At 43.7% G+C, this 17,734-nt stretch overlaps 1 protein-coding gene and 1 pseudogene across 6 annotated transcripts in view; one reads left to right on the top strand and one right to left on the bottom strand.

Moving 5' to 3' along the window:
• Positions 1-17,734, bottom strand: part of PLOD2 (procollagen-lysine,2-oxoglutarate 5-dioxygenase 2) — a 294,498-nt gene that overhangs the window by 244,666 nt on the left and 32,098 nt on the right. The gene's annotated exons all lie outside the window — the stretch shown is intronic.
• On the top strand, positions 16,085-17,385 carry LOC308240688 (nuclear prelamin A recognition factor-like; annotated as a pseudogene). The gene has a single exon. The product of its transcript is annotated as a nuclear prelamin A recognition factor-like (transcript).

Here is a 17,734-nt window from a genome sequence, read left to right on the forward strand (position 1 = left end):
CAGGAAACACCCCTATGGAGCAGGACTTGCTTCAGTGGGGCTTTGGTGCTCACTGAATCTGCTTCTTGAGTGTGTCACTCATGGATGTGTAGAGTTATAATCCGCTATGATTTGAAGCTGTTCACCAGGTGCACTGGCTCTATGTTCTCCAGGGAGATGCAAAATCAACTACAGCCTAGGGCCATACAGCAGGAGCTACAGAGGAAATAGTAGGTGGCTGCTATTTACTGTTTTCAATGGGCTTGGAAGTGCCCTGGCAAGGCCCAGATGTGAAGCAAGGCAGGCTAGTGCTAGTGCTGGATCTTATGCCATTTATTGATAGGTCCGGGGCACCCTGACCAAGCTTCTGCAAGTTTGAGAGGTTTTAGCAAAGTTTGGAGCCTGAGCCAGGACAGGCCATTCATATGGAAAAGCTGCTGCAAATAGCTTGGGTGGGACTGCAAATTGGATGGGGGGATAGGAGTCTCAGGGAGTCTCCAGGGTAGAGCAAACTGTGTGCTCCAGGCTGATGGAGACTCAGATATGGCTGACAGTCAGCCTTGTGAAAACAGAGGTCCCAGCACTTGAACAATACCCCTGAGAGCACCCACTTCTGGGAGAAAGCTTTCACCAAGTTCCTGCCCCAATGCCAATCATTCCAATTCCTCCCCATATATGTCAGGTTCCCCAACGCCACCCCATGCTGGGAGTCTAAGTTCCTGCATCGGCCCTTTAAAATAGAACACCTGGGGCACCAGCAGCCTCCATGTCACTTGGCCACAATCCCCACTGGCTTTTTATAGCCCATGATTGTGGGGACTTCTCTTCCAGCTCTAGAACCCTGGGCTGGGGGGTGGGGGGCGGGGGTTGTGTGCAGCTGGAACGCCTTGCTCCTCAAGGGCGAATTCCACAGATATGATCTCATTCCCAATTAAAAAGAAGGCACACGTGGGTGTCAGACTAGCCTGTTCCATACCTCTGCCCCTCCTACCATCTCAATATGCTTTCTTCTTTACTTCTCTAGTTGTAGGACTTCCTTTCATCCAGCTTTCATGTTGTTCTAAATGATGATTGTTCTGTATTTTAGTTGTAATTTCGATGTGGTTGTGGGAGGCGGCAAGTACAGGTGTTTACCTGCACTGCCATCCAACACCCGTTTTTGATAAAAACTTTCAGCAAAGTGAGAATAGAGGGAACATATCTCAACATAATAAAGGTCATACAGGACAAACCTACAGCCAACATCATACTCAATGGGCAAAAACTAAAATCATTTCCCCTAAGAACAGAAACAAGACACAGATGTCTGCTTTCACCACTCTTATTCAACATCATATTGGAAGTCCTAGCCACGGGAGTGAGACAAGAATAAGAAATAAAAAGCATCCAAATTGGAAAGGAGGAAGTAAAACTCTCCTTATTCAGAGATGACATGACATTGTACATAAAAAACCCTAAACACTCCACCAAAAAAAAACCTACTAGATCTAATAAATGAATTCAGTAATGTAGCACGATACAAAATTAACATGTAGTAATCAATGGCATTTTTATATACCAATAATGAACTGTCAGAAAGAGAAACTAAACAAACAAGCACATTTACCATTGCAACAAAAAAATAAGGTATTTAGGAATAAACTTAACCAATGAGGTAAAAGACTTGTACTGGGAAAACATCAGTACATTGTAAAAGAGAAAGAAGAAGATATAAACATGTGGGAGAATATACCATGTTCATGGATTAGAAGATTTAACATCATTAAAATGTCTATACTACCCAAAGCAATCTATACATTCAATGCAATTCCTAATAAAATACCAATGGCATATTTCACATATCTAGAATACTCCAAAAATGTATATGGAACCAAAAAAGACCCTGAATAGCCACAACAATTTGGAGAAAGAAGAACAAAGTTGGAGGGATCACCTTACCAAATATCAAATTATACTACAAATCCACTGTAATCAAAACAGCCTAGTACTGGCACAAGAATAAGCATAGACATCAATGGAACAGAACAGAAATTGACCCAAGCCCTTATGCTCAATTAATATTTGACAAAGAAGGCAAGAACATACATTGGAGTTAGGACTGTCTCTTCAATAAATGGTGTTGGGAAAATTGGACAGATACATGCAAAAAAATGAAACTAGACCACCAACTTATAAAATATATAAGAATAAACTCAAAATGGATAAAAAAGACTTAAATATAAGTCCTGAAACCATAAAAGTCCTATAATAAACCATAGGCAGCAAAATCTCAGACATCTCTTACAGCAATATGTTTATGAATACATCTCTAGGGCAAAGGAAACTAAGGAGAAAATAAACAAATGGGACTATCTATATTAAGAAAAGCATAATATGCTAATTAGACCAGACAGCTGAATGACCTTCCAGAAGTCCTTCCAGATGAAGCCGCAGCAGTAGGGGCTGAGGCAGAGGCGGTTAGGGGTGACTAGGCAGGCAGGCCAGCAGTTAGGGGCTATCAGGCAGGCAGGTGAGCAGTTAGGAGCCAACAGTCCCAGATTGCAAGAGGGATGTCCAAGGGGTCCCTGATTGTGAGAGGGTGCAGCCCAGGCTGAGGGACCCCCATGCATGAATTTAGTGCACCAGGCCTCTAGTATCAAAATAAAAAGCTTCTGTACAGCAAAGAAAACCATCCACAAAATGAAAAGGGAGCCCACTGTATGGGAGAACATATTTGGCAATGATACATCTGATAAAGGGTTAACAACCAAAATATATAAGGAACTTCTACAACTTAACAAAAGACAAACAATCCAATTAAAAAATGGGCAAAAAAAACCAAAATAAACATTTTCCAAAGTGAACATACAGATGGCCAAGTGACATATGAAAAAATGCTCAAAGTCACTGATCATCAGAGAGATGCAAATTAAAATGACAATGAGATATCACCTCACCCCTGTCATAATAAATGCCATCAACAAATGACATGTGCTGTCAAAGGTGTGGAGAAAAGGGACCCTATTACACTTCTGGTGGGAATGCAGACTGGTGTAGCCATTATGGAAAATAATATGGAGTTTTTTTTAAAAAATTAAATATGGAACTGCTATTTGACCCAGTGATCTCATTTCTAGGAACATATCCTAAGAAACCCAAAACACCAATCAGAAAGAATGTATGCATCCCTATGTTCATAGCACTGCAACTTATAATAGCTAAGATCTGGAAATAGCTCTACTGTCCAGCAGTAGATGAGTGGATAAGTACATTTACACCATGGAATACTATGGAGCAATAAAAAAGAAGGATCTCTTACCCTTTGAGACAGCATGGAGGGACCTGGAGAGTATTATGCTAAGCAAAATAAGCCAGTCAGAGAAAGATAAGTATCACATGATCTCACTCATATGTAAAATCTAATGAACAAAATAAATTGATGAACAAAATAGATCCAGAGACAGAAGCATAGAACAGACTGTGGGATCTCAGAGGGAAGGCAGAGGAAGGTAAGTGGGTGGGAAGAGATCAACCAAAGAACTTGTGTATATATATATATGCATTACCCACGGACACAGACAATAGTGTGGTGAAAGCCTGGGCTGGATGGTGGGGGTGGGCTAGAAGAGGTCAATGGGGGTGGAGTGTGAAAGGGGACATATGTAATTCTTTCAATAATAAAGATTTAATTAAAAAATAAAATTGAATATTGTTTGCACAAAAATAATATTTTGGGAAGGAAGTTGGTACTCAATAAATACTTTTGGAATAATCACTGTCTTCATGGTAAGCAAATAACTGTATTAATCTGTATAAGTGGAAATTGTGGTTAAATGCTACTAGTAAGATTGAATTCAAAGCAAGAATGAGATGAGGGATTTTAACAGATATACCTGTTTTAAATTGAAAGGTTAGGGAAGACGTCAGAAATTCACACTAAAAGAAGGATCTGAAGGAAACATAAGTTTGTATGAAAAAAATGAGCTGTCTGTATAAGGGGTGTAATGTCCAGAAATATTGATGTTTCAGGGGACCCCTCTTTGCCAGCTATTCTGAATTTTTTCAATTGTCCATAGAGAGTTAGAGGATTTGTACCAAGGTCCCTTTCTGTACCACTGACCAAATATTGCCATTAAAAAAGCAATTACATCAAAAAATGGGCAACAGATCTAAATACATACTTTTCAAAAGAGGACATACGAAGGCCAAGAAACATATGAAAACATGCTCAAAGTTACTAATCGTCAGAGAGATTCAAATCAAAACAACAATGAAGTACCATCTCACACCTGTCAGAATGGCTAACATCAACAAATCAACAAATGACAAGTGTTAGCGAAGATGCAGAGAAAAAGGAACCCTCGTGTACTGCTGGTGGGAATGCAGACTGGTGCAGCCACTGTGGAGAACAGTATAAAGTTTCCTCAAAAAACTAAAAATGGAACTCCCATTTGACCCAGTGATCCCACTTCTAGGAATATATACCAAGAAACTAGAAACACCAATCAGAAAGAATATATGTACCTCTATGTTCATAGCGGCACAATTTACCATCGCTAAGATTTGGAAACAACCTAAGCACCCATCAGCCAGATGAGTGGATTAAAAAACTGTGGTACCTCTACACAATGGAATACTATGCTGCAGTAAAAAAGAAGGAATTCTTACCATTTGCAGCAGCATGGATGGAAGTGGAGAGCATTATGCTAAGCAAAATAAGCCAGTCAGAGAAAGATAAATACCACATGATCTCACTCATTTGTGGAATATAATCCTATCTAATAAGAGTAATACGCAAATTAACCATCACTCCGCTACACCCACAAGCCACGCCCACCAGCCAATCAGTAGCGAGTATGCAAATTAACCCAACCAAGATGGCTGTGGCCACGGAGCGAGCAGGAGGCTTGGGTTTCCCCAGCAATGGAGGAAGCCAAGCTTTCCGCACACCCTGGCGGGCCCAGGCCTCCACTCAGGGCTACAAAGTTTCAATTATAGAAGATAAATAAATCCCAACAAAAATGGCAGCAACCATGGAGCTGGAGAGAGCAGGAGGTTTGAGTTGCCCCAGCGATGGAGGAAGCCAAGCTTCAGCAGCCCTGGCCTGCCTTGGCCTCCGCTCAAGGCTACCAAGTTTCAATTATAGAAGATAAATAAATCCCGACAAAAATGGCTGAGGTCACGGAGCAAGCAGGATGCTTGGCTCCGCTCAAGGCTACAAAGTTTCAATTGTAGAAGATAAATAAATCCCAGATACCAGGGCCTCCGCTTGGGTCTCTGGAGGGTGTGGCCGGCCTGCAAACCACCACAGGCCCCTCTCCCAGGTCACCCCACGCCCCAAGGGAACCCCCACCCTGATCCGGGACACCCTTCAGGGCAAACCAGCTGGCCCCCACCCGTGCACCAGGCCTCAATCCTATCTAATAAAAGAGTAATATGCAAATTGACCATCACTCCAACACACAAGATGGCTGCCCCCATGTGGTCAAAGATGGCTGCCCTCACGTGGACACAAGATGGCTGCCACAAGATGGCCAGCAGGGGAGGGCAGTTGTGGGTGATCAGGCCAGCAGGGGAGGGCAGTTGGGAGGGACCAGGTCTTCAAGGGAGGGCAGTTGGGGGCGATTAAGCTTGCAGGGGAGGGCAGTAAGGGGTGACCAGGCCGGCAGAGGAGGGAAGTTGGGGGTGACCAGGCCTGCAGAAAGGGCAGTTGGGGGGGGGGAACCCAGGCCTGCAGGGGAGGGCAGTTAGGGGCAAACAGGCTGGCAAGGGAGCAGTTAGGCATCAATTAGGCTGGCAGGGGAGTGGTTAGGGGGTCATCAGGGTGGCAGGCAGAAGCGGTTAGGGGCAATGAGGAAGGCAGGCAGGCAGGCAAGCAGTTGGGAGCCAGCAGTCCCAGTAGGATCGGGCCTAAATGGGCAGTTGGACATCCCTCGAGGGGTCACAGATTGTAGAGGGTGCAGGCTGGGCTGAGGGACCCCCCCCCCCCCCCGCATGCATGAATTTCATGCACCGGGCCTCTAGTGAACAACATAAACTGATGAACAAAAACAGATCCAGAGACAGGGAAGCATCGATCAGACTGTCAAACTTCAGAGGGAAGTCTAGGCGAGGTTGTGGGTAAGGGAGAGAGATCAACCAAAGAACTTGTATGCATGCATATAAGCCTAACCAATGGACACAGACACCAGGGGGGTGAGGGCATGAGTGGCGGGGTGGGGCAATAGGGGGATAAGGACACATATGTAATACCTTAATCAATAAAGAAAAATAAATAAATATAGCAATTACAAAGTTACAATTTAATACAATTTCTTTCTTACTTTTCAAAAAGATGAAGAAAATATGCATCCATTTGAAAGTAACTCTAAATAAGCTACAACTGAAGCTACTATCTACTGTTATTTAATACTAGAGGCCCGGTGCATGAAAATTCATGCACTGGAGCGGGGGTCCCTCAGCCCAGCCTGCCCCCTCTCACAGTCTGGGAGCCCTCAGGGGCGGGAAGCGACCCGGCGATCAGGGGAAGGCAATGCCCCCATCACACCTATGCTGCTGCCACTGCCAGCAGCACAAGCCTCGGCCAGCCCTAGTTACCTGAGCCTCGGGTGGCCCTGGGCGGCTGGGCAGCTGCCATCCAAGGCTTGCCTGTGCCTTAGACCAGCCCTGGGCAGATGGGCAGCCACCATCCGAGGATTGCCTGTGCCTCGGGCTGGCCCTGGGTGGCTGGGCATCTGCCATCCAAAGCTTGCCTGTGCCTTAGACCAGCCCTGGGCAGATGGGCAGCCACCATCCGAGGCTTGCCTGTGCCTCGGGCCGGCCCTGCATGGCTATGGGGCTGAGGGGGCTGGGGGACTCTGGAGGCAGGCACGTGGAGTAGCCAGACCTGCCTGAGGGTAGGCCTGGCCATGCTGCACGCCTGCCACCCCAGCGGGGCTGAGGGGACTGGGTGCCTCCATCTTGTGGCTGTGGGTGCCACCATCTTTGAGGGCATGGCAGTCAATTAGCATATTCCCTCCTTACTGGCTGTGGTGCCACCATCTTTGTAAGGGTGTGATGGTCAATTAGCATATTCCCTCTTTATTAGATAGGATACTTTATTTTAAAAAAATGATTTTTTTCTACAAATATTTCTGTAGCTTACATCAATATGAGCATAGCCTTTTCCTTTTTCAGTACAGAGAAAATTATGTAATCCAACAAATTTCCTCATTTAAGTAAATTAGCAAAAATTTTAGTGCCCAATTCACTGTTCAGCCATATCAAATTATTCCCTGCTGATGCTTCTCTCTACTATTTTTTCCCTCTCCTTGCAGACTCATTTCCACTCTCTTTTACCTATTTTTTCCCTCCATCTGCTCTAGAATATTAAGTGGCACTTATAATAATAGCTAACTACAGGGTAGCTGCATTTTTATGAAAAGCATGGTCAGTGAAAATACTACAAACCCAAACCTTTTATATTATAAGACTAATTTTCCCATTGAACTAAACGGAAACCAAGAAAGAGGGAAATCTTTTCCAGGCACATGAATCTCCCAAGTTCTTGCCTTTAAACATAATTTAAGCATAACACATAAGAAACAATAACACCAAATTCAAAGTAAAGCTTTTTAATTAGTACACTGCATCAGTTATATGAAAGGGGCATAGTCCACAAGCACATTCCCTTCTGTCAGGTTCAGCACAATGATGCCTGGAGCAACTATGGTGACGCAGATGTGGTAGCAGCATTGTTCCTACAGCCCTGTGCCAGGCTCCCCATTTGTTCCCTCTTCCTTGATTTGATTATCTGACAGTTTATGTAAACTTAGAAATCTGTTTCAAGCTGCTTTGTAATTTTTCAGCACTTTACCATTCTACAGTGTGCTCTCTCCCACTCAGCTCAACAAGCAGTAGCTATTCTGGCCTTCTTCCTAGAGGTTAGCACTAAGACTTTTCTTGCACCATTTCTGTTGTAGGGGCCTGTTTTCTACACTAGTACTCCATTGAATAACAACATTATAGCCATAAAAATACTACTACATAAAAATATTAATAACGGTAATTATTAAAGTAACTGTAAAATAGTCACCGAAGTCTCTTAAGGAAGATCCAATCCATGTAAAACAAGAGTGAGAATGTGAAGAATGGCAGGCAGAATGTATTCCTAATTTATGCAGGCTTAGGCAAATTTAAACTTTTTACAGGAAAAATATTAACTCATCTGTTCCTCTCACATTCCCCCTATATCCTATCTATATGAAAATTCTCTCAGCATTATAGAATCCAGCCTTACCTAACCACCTTCTCTGGGCCTGGCCTACACCTGGGCCCTACCCTTTCTTCCCTGGACTACTGAGATGGTCTCCCTGCATTTACCTTGCCCACTTCAATCCACTTGACACAACTACACTCCAGTAGTTGAGGGCTACAATGTACAGCAGCGCAGCTGTACTGTACACAGCCACCCAGCAAAGGGCCAAAGGGAAGAATGAGGCTGAAATCCAGCCCTCCTCCATTCAGAGGAGGTAACTCGTTCTATTTCACAGAAATCTTGTCCCTTTTTTCCTCAGAATATTACAGTGGTTTCCTTCTTGTTCTCAAATTCCAACTCCTTACCGTAGCCTCTAAGTCCCTCAGATATCCGGTCCTGACCGTCATTCCAATTCCTTCAACCACCAGCCCCTCCCAATCCCTACTGCAGGGTCACATCAAGCACTTGCTGTCTGCAATGCTGCTTCTCCAAGCAACAATGCCTCCTTTTCAAATCACTGTTCAAATGTAACCAGTATGAGAAGCCTCCCTTGAAAACAGTACCTAAAACCACCTTTCCAAAGTCAGCACTCTCACCCCTAATCTTATTCTATTTTTCTTCTTAGGACTTACATCTACCGAGTACATCTGTTTAACGTCCTTTTTAATGCCACTAGAATGTAAGTTCCATTGACATGAATATGCAACTTACAGAAAAAATAGCAGTGACAAAAAAGTAAAGAAATAAATCGCTATATACTTAAAAAATAGAAAAGGAGGCTAAAGAAAATCGAACCCTATTTCTCCCTAAAATTGGAAAACATTTCTTTTAAAAATAGTGCTGCTGAGAATTTTATACAACAGACCACCCGGTGCCGTAGTGATGTAGCAACTTGATAATAAAGAATAAGAGATATAAGAATTCATATCCTTTGATTCCAATACTTTGTTCCTTGGACATATTCTACAAAGATGGAAACCAAACCCATTTTGAAGAACATCTCTACAATGTTATTTTGTTAGTACAAAATAGTAAACAATATTCCAAAAATAATGGTTTATACAAATTATGGTATAATCCAATGACAAACATTAACATGTTACTTAAAAATCATGACTTGAAGAGTATGGTGAAGCCATGTGAAAATAATTACAATATAGTGTTTTATGAGTAAGGTAAAATACAAACTATCTCTTTGTGCTTATAAATCAGTGCATGTATCCTGATTTTATAAAGAAAACATACAAAGATATATGAACAGGGGGGGAAAAGTACTATCACAATGTTTTACATTGTTTATCAATGATAATGAGAGTATGGACAAATTTAATTTAATCTTCTTAAATTTCTTCATTTTTAGTTATAAACAAGTTTTTCTTTGAAACCAAAAATACAATTTTTATAAGTTATACCATCTTCATGAAGTCCATTATATGCTAGTGTTTAACTGATTCTTACTGGTGCTTCAACTTTCTTACAGGATATCTGTAATTTCTTCTGTAGCATTCAGAATGATTTACAGATGAAAATCGTTATTAGAAAGAGCTAAACTGACTGAATACTGGGCACATTTTATTATATTGGATATACACCATAAAAATAAATCCAGATTCAAATACTTATTATCTTCACCAAAATAAAAGCAAACATTTTTATATGTATCATTTTAAACACACACAAAAACCAAAAAGCTAAGATTCCCATGGTAGCATATTAAACCATATATATGTATTATTTAATCTAACCCATTCATTCCCAATCTAGCTTTGTTTGTTTATTCATTTTAATATTGAAATGTGTATACTTACCATCTGAACGTGTCATAAACAATAAGCAAAACAAATACAATTTAAAAACAAATAAATGCCACGTATAGTTGAGAGCCCAGAGAAGTCAAGAAAAATGAGCCAACATTTGCATGTCCCAACTCCAAATACTTTTGAGGAAGACCAACGTTCTAATTCTAACACAAGACACTCCTCTGTAGATTTGCTCAGCAGAAGTTTCAGTCACAAGTTTATTTATAGTTTCTCTGCTATAAGCAAAGAAACTATAAAAGTCAAGAAAGGATTACACAAAAAGAAAGCTTTCAAATAAAAAACATCCTATATAATAAAGAGGTAATATGCTATTTTGTCCCTTACTGGTGGCAGAGTCACGACCAGTCGACCAGTCCGGGTTGTGCACGCACAGGAGCTGGGGGGCGGGGGCGGGGGCGGGGGCGGGGACTTCCGCCCCCAGCGGAGGCACGCCCAGGCCTGCCCAGTGCTAACTAATGTCCTGGCCAGCACTGAGGTGAAGCTGCCTGCCTGCATCCCTGGCCAGGGACATGACGCTGTCTGCCTGTGTCCCTGACCTGGGACATGGCACTGCCTGCATGTGCCCCGCCCCTCCCCAGTGCAGAGCTGCTTTGATGTCTTGGCCGGTGAACTTTGCAACCAACCCAAGGAGGAAACCGAGAGGGGAGAGGCCGGGAGCTGTGAATTCCGAGCGCTTTAGTCACTTGAAAACAGCCCCACTTGGAATGCGAGGTGGCTGTACGTTGAGCTGAGAAGTGAGGGGGCTGAACACCGGCTGCAGTGGGTCCAAGGTCCAAGCATCCACCATGAGAAGGAAAAAACGGAGGGAAGGGCCCAGAGGAAGGGAGGATAATCGAAGGAAATGTGTCTAGACTTTCCCCAGCCCTCTCCCTCTTTACGCTGCCTACAAAAGCCCCAGGCCCGGCCACAGTTCTGTGTCCTCCTTTTAGTCCCCTGTTCTCCAACCACAGAGGAAAGAAATAAGGAAGGAGTCCGTGCTGCCTCCAGAAAGTATCTATATACCTGATCAGCTGGTCGCCTCCTGCAGAGGGAGGCCAGACAGGGAGCGGGCCTAAGCCATCAGTAGGACATCCCATGAGGGCTCCCGGACTGTGAGGGGGGGGCAGGCCAGGCTGAGGGACCCCCCCCTCCCCCGTGCACGAATTTTCATGCACCGGGCCTCTAGTTAGAAATAAATCTATAATTATGAAGTATAGTTATGGTGATCCATAAAATTTTCTTTTGTACTTTTTCTCTCATGAATACTTAAGAAATGAAGTTCAATTAAATCATTCCTTACTAAATAAGCCAGAATTTCTTCTTATCTCTGACCTTCTCAAATTCCAGAAGCCTTGAGTAAACCCCAGTTGTTTCATCTCAGAAAAGTGACTGAAGCTAGTCAAATATTTACTGAAAATTAATAGTGCTGTATAAGATGAAAGCACTAGAAAGTAAGAAAAGTCTAAGTAGCTGAAAGTCAAACAAATACTATAAAATTGTAATTAGAGATAAGCTACACTATCCAGTCCCCCACATAAGTGAAGATCCTCTGACCTAAAAAAAAGGGGGGGGGGGTGGGGATGATGAGGAGAGATAAATTCCTATTACTTGGCAGCCTCTATTTTGTAGTTTTATCTCATTTTCCTCATAACTATCTTCAATAGTTTTCTTCTGAAACTTGCGAAAGCATTCAAGAATCTTAAAACTTTATAAACAGACCCCATGTTAATAAGTAGAGTATGTTTTTCATGTAATGCTGAGCCCATAACTGTTTCCCTACTATCAAAAACATAACATTTTAAAATTACTGAGTGAATTGTAAAGCTTCGAGAAGAACAATACTGAAGAAAGAAAGTCATGGAAAAATACAGATATTAAAGCTATATTCCCCAACTCCTTCAGAGTTAAGCTTCTAGATGAAAACTAGCCCCTTCTTTGAGGAGAAGTTGTATGATTTTGGAAGACAAGACTGTCCTCTCCCCACTACTTTTGGCCATTTCTATTGGTAAGCATGTTCAGAAGATATGGGGTCATTCTCGATTAGTGTTCCAGTCTTCTATTTTGTATAGAAAAGAAGAGAGGAACTGAGGGATGGAGGGAGGAAGAGAAAGAGGGAGGGAGAAAGAGGGAAAGTGAGGGAGGAGATGAAAAGAGGGAGGCAGACAGACACAGAGGGAGAAAGACAGACACATTGCAGAGGCAATAGCTAGATTCTGCTTTTTGGAGTCTAGTCACCAGCTTCCTGATCCCTGAATTACATTTATATAAAATTCATAACATACCAGTTCTACTGGAGGGCTACTGAATCCCTAATTAGGATTAAGGTAGTAACCTCCTAATTTGGTCAGCAATCTGTACTGTTCTAAGAGTCAATGATGAGCCTCAGGCTAAAGCCTTTCAAGTAATTATGTAAGCCTGTAATTCTGGCTCCAGATATCTAAAATGGCTTTTCTTTGCCCTGGCCAGTGTGGTTCAGTTAGTTGGGCTTCAACCTGTGCACTGAAAGGTTGTTGGTTCAATTCCCGATCAGGGTACATGCCGGGGTTGCAGGCTCAATCCCCAGTGGGGGGCATGCAGGAAGCAGCTAATCGATGTATAGCTCACATTGATGTTTCTATCTTCTCCCTTCCTCTCTCTCTAAAAATCAATTAACTGCTAAAAAAATAAATAAAATAAAATGGCTTCTCTTTGCTGAATGGCACCCCGACAGACATAGGTGCCCACTTGTCTTGTCAGCTGCAACCAGGGTGAGCCATGGGTTACCTGACTACCCCTCTGTGGGGCCTACAGGCAAACGAACTTCCAGAGCTAGTCAACAAAACAGTACAGCACTGGCATAATAATAGACAAATACACCAATGAAATGAAATAAAGAGCCCAAAAATAAACCTATGCATATGTGGTTACTAATACTTGACAAGAGAGCCAAGAATAGCAATGGAGAGATGATAGTCTTTTCAATAAATGGTGCTGAGATAATTAGATATTCACATGTGAAAGAATGAAACTAGAACCATGTCTTACACCACTCACAAAAATTAACTCAAATGGGTTAAAGGCTTAAATGTAAGACCTAAAACCATGAAACTCCTAGAAAAAACATAGGAATAAAGCTCTTCAACATGGATCTTGGCAATGACTGCTTGGATAAGCAACAAAGTCAAAAATAAACAAGTGGGGTGACATCAAACTAAAACGCTTTTAAATAGTAGAAGAAACCATCAGCCCAACCAGTGTGGCTCATTGGTTGAACCAGGAGGCCACTGTTTAATTCCCAGTCAGGGCACATGCCTGGGTTTCAGGCTCCATCCCCAAAGTGGTTGTGCAGGAAGCAGCTGATCAATGATTGCCATCATTGATGTCTCTATCTCTCTCTCTATCTCTATCTCTATCTCCCATCTCCCTCCCTCCATCCCTCCCTCCCTCCCTCCCTCTCTGAAATCAAGAAAATAAATAAAAAATATGTATTTTTTTTTAAAAAGAAACCATCAAAGTGAAAATAAAATCTATGGAATGAGAAAAATATTTTCAAACCACACATCTGATAAGGGTTAATATCTATAGAATATAAGAAACTCATACAACTCAATAGCAAGAAAGAAAAAAAAAAAAAACCCAACACACAAAACAAGCCAATTTAATCATGAGCTAAGGACTTGAATTGACATTTCTTCAAAGACATAGAATAGCCAATAGGAAGATAAAACAAAGTTCAACATCTCTAGTGCTCAGGAAAATGCAAATTAAAACCACAATGAGATATTACCTCACACCTATCAGAATGGCTATCAACAATAAATCAACAAAGAACAAGTTGTTGGCAAGGATGTGGAGAAAAGGGAACCCTCATGTACTGCTGGTGGGAATGTAAGTTGGTGCAGCCACTATAAAAAACAGTATGGAGGCTCCTCAAATTTAAAAATATAATTACCACATGATGCAGCAATTCCACTTCTAGGAATGTATCCAAAGGAAACAAAAACACTAACTCAAAAAGATAGATAACTGCTCCATGTTCGTAGCAACATTACTTACAATAGCTGAGACATGGAAACAACCTAAGTGTCTATAGATGGATGAATGGATAAAGAAACCATGGTATACATACAATGGAATATTATTCAGCCATTTAAACAATAAGGAAATCCTACCATTTGTGACAACATGGACGTGAGGCAGGGTATTAAAAAGCTAGGGAAATTCCTTGAAAAGTGGAATAAGAGAAACTGAGACAAAATAATTAGACAAGGCCAAACAATTTGAGCAATTTACAGCCAGCTAATAAATCACAAGGTTTATCTTCCCTAACCAAGGAGGCAGGATCAAATGGTTTACACATTCCAAACCATCATGGGGCAGACTGGTCTCAGTCCCAGTCCCTCTTCAGTAATGTTCTCTAACCAGAAAATAACCTGGTCCCTCTATACACATATTTTGATGAATAAGTATATTAAAGGACACTTTTGAGAAGCTAATGAATATTATGTTAAGACCCTCCCTTGATATCTCTCCTAGGATTCCACCAGCCAAGGAAAGATAAAAAGTTTCAAGACTAAAGATCCACAACTTGCTCTTATGCTCTTCCTCCTGGGAGCAGGCCCACACCTTTCCCTTCCCTCACTTTCTGCTCCACACTCATGCATCTTCTAAACTCTAAGGGACCTCCTAAGACTTGCAACCAGGGAAGCAATGGAAAGCAGCAGTTCATCTGGGCCAGTGGTCGGCAAACTGCGGCTCTGTTGACTAATGAGTTTGCCGACCACTGATCTAGACTCTCGATTCCAATAATTACAGGCTGTTGTTGTTCCTTGTAATTAAGCCCCTATTCCAATGGTTGGCAAACTCATTAGTCAACAGAGCGGCAAACCGCAGCTCGCGAGCTGCATGTGTCTCCAAGGCCCCCTTCTCTCTCTAACTTCCTAGTCAGCTCACTTCTGACACTGTGACTTTAATTTCTCAGAAAGCCAAAGCGGTCTTGCCTTGGCTTTCTCCTGTTTCTTCTTCTATTCTAAGCCCTTCTTTCATTTCACTGTCCTCAGTAATACACACACTCTATCTACAGCATGCTCTCACAAGAGCATGCCCATGCCTTGTATCATTGATGTTTTTCTCCTAAACTCTAAGGGACCCCAAGACATGTGCAACCAGGAGAGCAGTGGCAGCTTGACCTGGGCTAAACCCTGAGCCTGTCTCCAATGTCCCCTTTTCCCTGAGTTTCTCCTGTTGCTTCTCCTACCTTAAGCCCTTCCTTTGTTTCACTGTCCCCAAGCATTAATAAACATACTCTTAAAATCACCTGGATTCCTATTGTGAAATCTTTCCTACACGAAGTCAAGAACCCACACACAGACCCTAGGGAGACCAGTCCCGGGCCCACACCCAGTCAAGTAACAGATGGACTTCTAAGGCATTTTGCTAAGTGAAATAAGTCAGATAGAGAAAGATAAATACTTAAATACTGCAATGATCTCATGTATATGAGAAATCTAAAAAAATATATATATAAAAATAGATCAGACTTGTTTCCAGAGATAAATGATGGGGGAGGGAGAATTAGAAAAAGTGGTCTAAAGGTATAAACTTCCAGTTATCTATGTATATATAAAAGCCAGTGTCCATGACGACTGTGATGGCCAAATGACCGGTCACCATGAGATCCATCTCCCCGGCCCTCAGGCTCCGATTGATCAGGGGATGGCTAATGGGGGAACCAGGGTAAGTGGCACAGCGGGGACTGGGAACTGGGGAGTGGGTGGAAAGCAGACCTCTTGGTCCCTCCCCCCAGCCCTTAGGCTCCAATCGATCAGTGGCAGAGGCGGGACAGAACTGGGGACTGGCTCCCTTAGTAGTCCAGCAGGTTCAATCTCCAGAGGACAGGCCAGGCATCAATGAACCAGCGCCACCGGCACAATCCCGACAGCACTGCTGGCCTCCTGGAACTCGGCCTCGGGCACTGAGGCCACTTCCCCTCCCTGGATGCTCCACAAGGAAGAAAGGATACTGCCAACAGCACCAAGGGTGACCAGCAGTGACTGTTCTCCCCGTGCTTCCTCCAGGTCACTCGAGCCGGCCCCCACCTGCCCCACTCCACATGAAGTGTGATCACTGCACACAGAAGGAATGTAGTAAAAAAACAAAAACAGATGACCAAGAGAATGCCGCAGTCAACGTCCAGAGTCTGGCTCAGGAGAACGGAAAGGAGGGAGAATTCCATAAGCTGGCCAATGCCAAGATATTTCTGAGTGATTGCCTGGCGTGTGACAGTTGTGTGACCGCAGAGGAAGGAGTCCAAGTTTCTCAGCAGAACGCCAAGGACTTCTTCCATGTTCTGAACCTTAATAAGAAAGGTGATGGCAGCATCCATGTGTTCTCAGTCTCTGCCTTATTTTGCTGCTAAATTCAGCCTCAGCGTCACTGATGCATCCAGAAGTCCCTGTGGCTTCCTCAAAAGCCTCGGGGCACACTGTCTTTGACATGAAGATAGCTGCAGACTTCAGCATCCTAGAGAGTCAGAAGGAATCTGTGCGTTGGTACTGCCAGCACCGTGAGGAAGAGCCCCAGCTACCCATGCTGACCTCCTCCTGCCCCAGCTGGGTTGGATATGCAGAGCACGAGCTCGGTCACCCCATCACTCCCCACCTCTGCACAGCCAAGTCTCCCCAGCAGATCATGGGCTCTCTGGTGCAGGATTACTTCTCCAGATGGCAGAACCTGTCCCCAGACAAGATTTTCCACATCACTGTGGCCCCAAGTTATGACAAGAAACTGGAGGCTCTTCGAGAAGATGTTCCCACAACTTTGCATAGTTCCTGAGGTGCTGACTGCATGTTAACCTCAGGTGAAATTGTCCAGATAATGGAGCAAAGTGACCTCGCCTCAAATGACGCTGCCATGGACACTCTGTTTGGAGACATGAAGGAGGAGGAGGTGAGGCTTCACGAGGGTGCCAGCTCCAACGGGCACCTGAGGCACATCTTCAGGATCACGGCCAAGGAGCTGTTCAATGAGGAGGTGGGGTGTTCACCTACCACAGCCTGAGGAACAAGACTTCCAGGAGGTCACCCTTGAAAGGGACGGAGAGGTTCTGCTATGCTTTGAGGCTGTTTACAGCTTTCGGAACATCCAGAAGTGGTCCTGAAGCTGTAGAGGGGCAAGTTCCCCTGCCACTTCGTGGAGGTCCAGGCCTGCGCCGGGGATGCCTAAGCGGCAGGGGCCAGGCCCAGGCAGAGGATGGGCATGCAGACCGGGCACTGCTGCGGCAGATGGAAGGCATCTACGCTTCCATCCCGGTGTGGCCCCGGAGACCAGCACCCATGTGCAGGAGCTGTACCAGGAGTGGCTTGGTGGGGGAGCGACTCCCCCCGGACTCAGGCAGTCCAGCACACCACCTAGCCAGGCCCAGGGCAGCCTGCCAGGACACCAAGTGGTAAAGGTCCAGCAGACGCCCGGCCTGCAGGCTGCCTGAAGAGGGGTGTCAGATGAGTGAAGGAAAGGCTTAGCATCTCTGTCATCACTTTGGTTTTCAGAATTCCCTGCTCCCCATATGTCAGCTTCCTCCCTCTGAGGGGCACTGTAATCGTCACTTGGGTGCAACTGGAATATTGTATCTCGAGAGGATTGCCCCAATGTACATATCCTTTTATCCGACGATGAAAAAATCCCAAAGAACAAGAATGGAGACAGACTACTGTCCTTTAGGCTTAAAAAAAACCCAGAAGTGTCCTGCAAAGAGCTGAGACTT

Source organism: Plecotus auritus, assembly GCF_963455305.1.
Source record: "Plecotus auritus genome assembly, chromosome: 2".
Classification (NCBI taxonomy): domain Eukaryota; kingdom Metazoa; phylum Chordata; class Mammalia; order Chiroptera; family Vespertilionidae; genus Plecotus; species Plecotus auritus.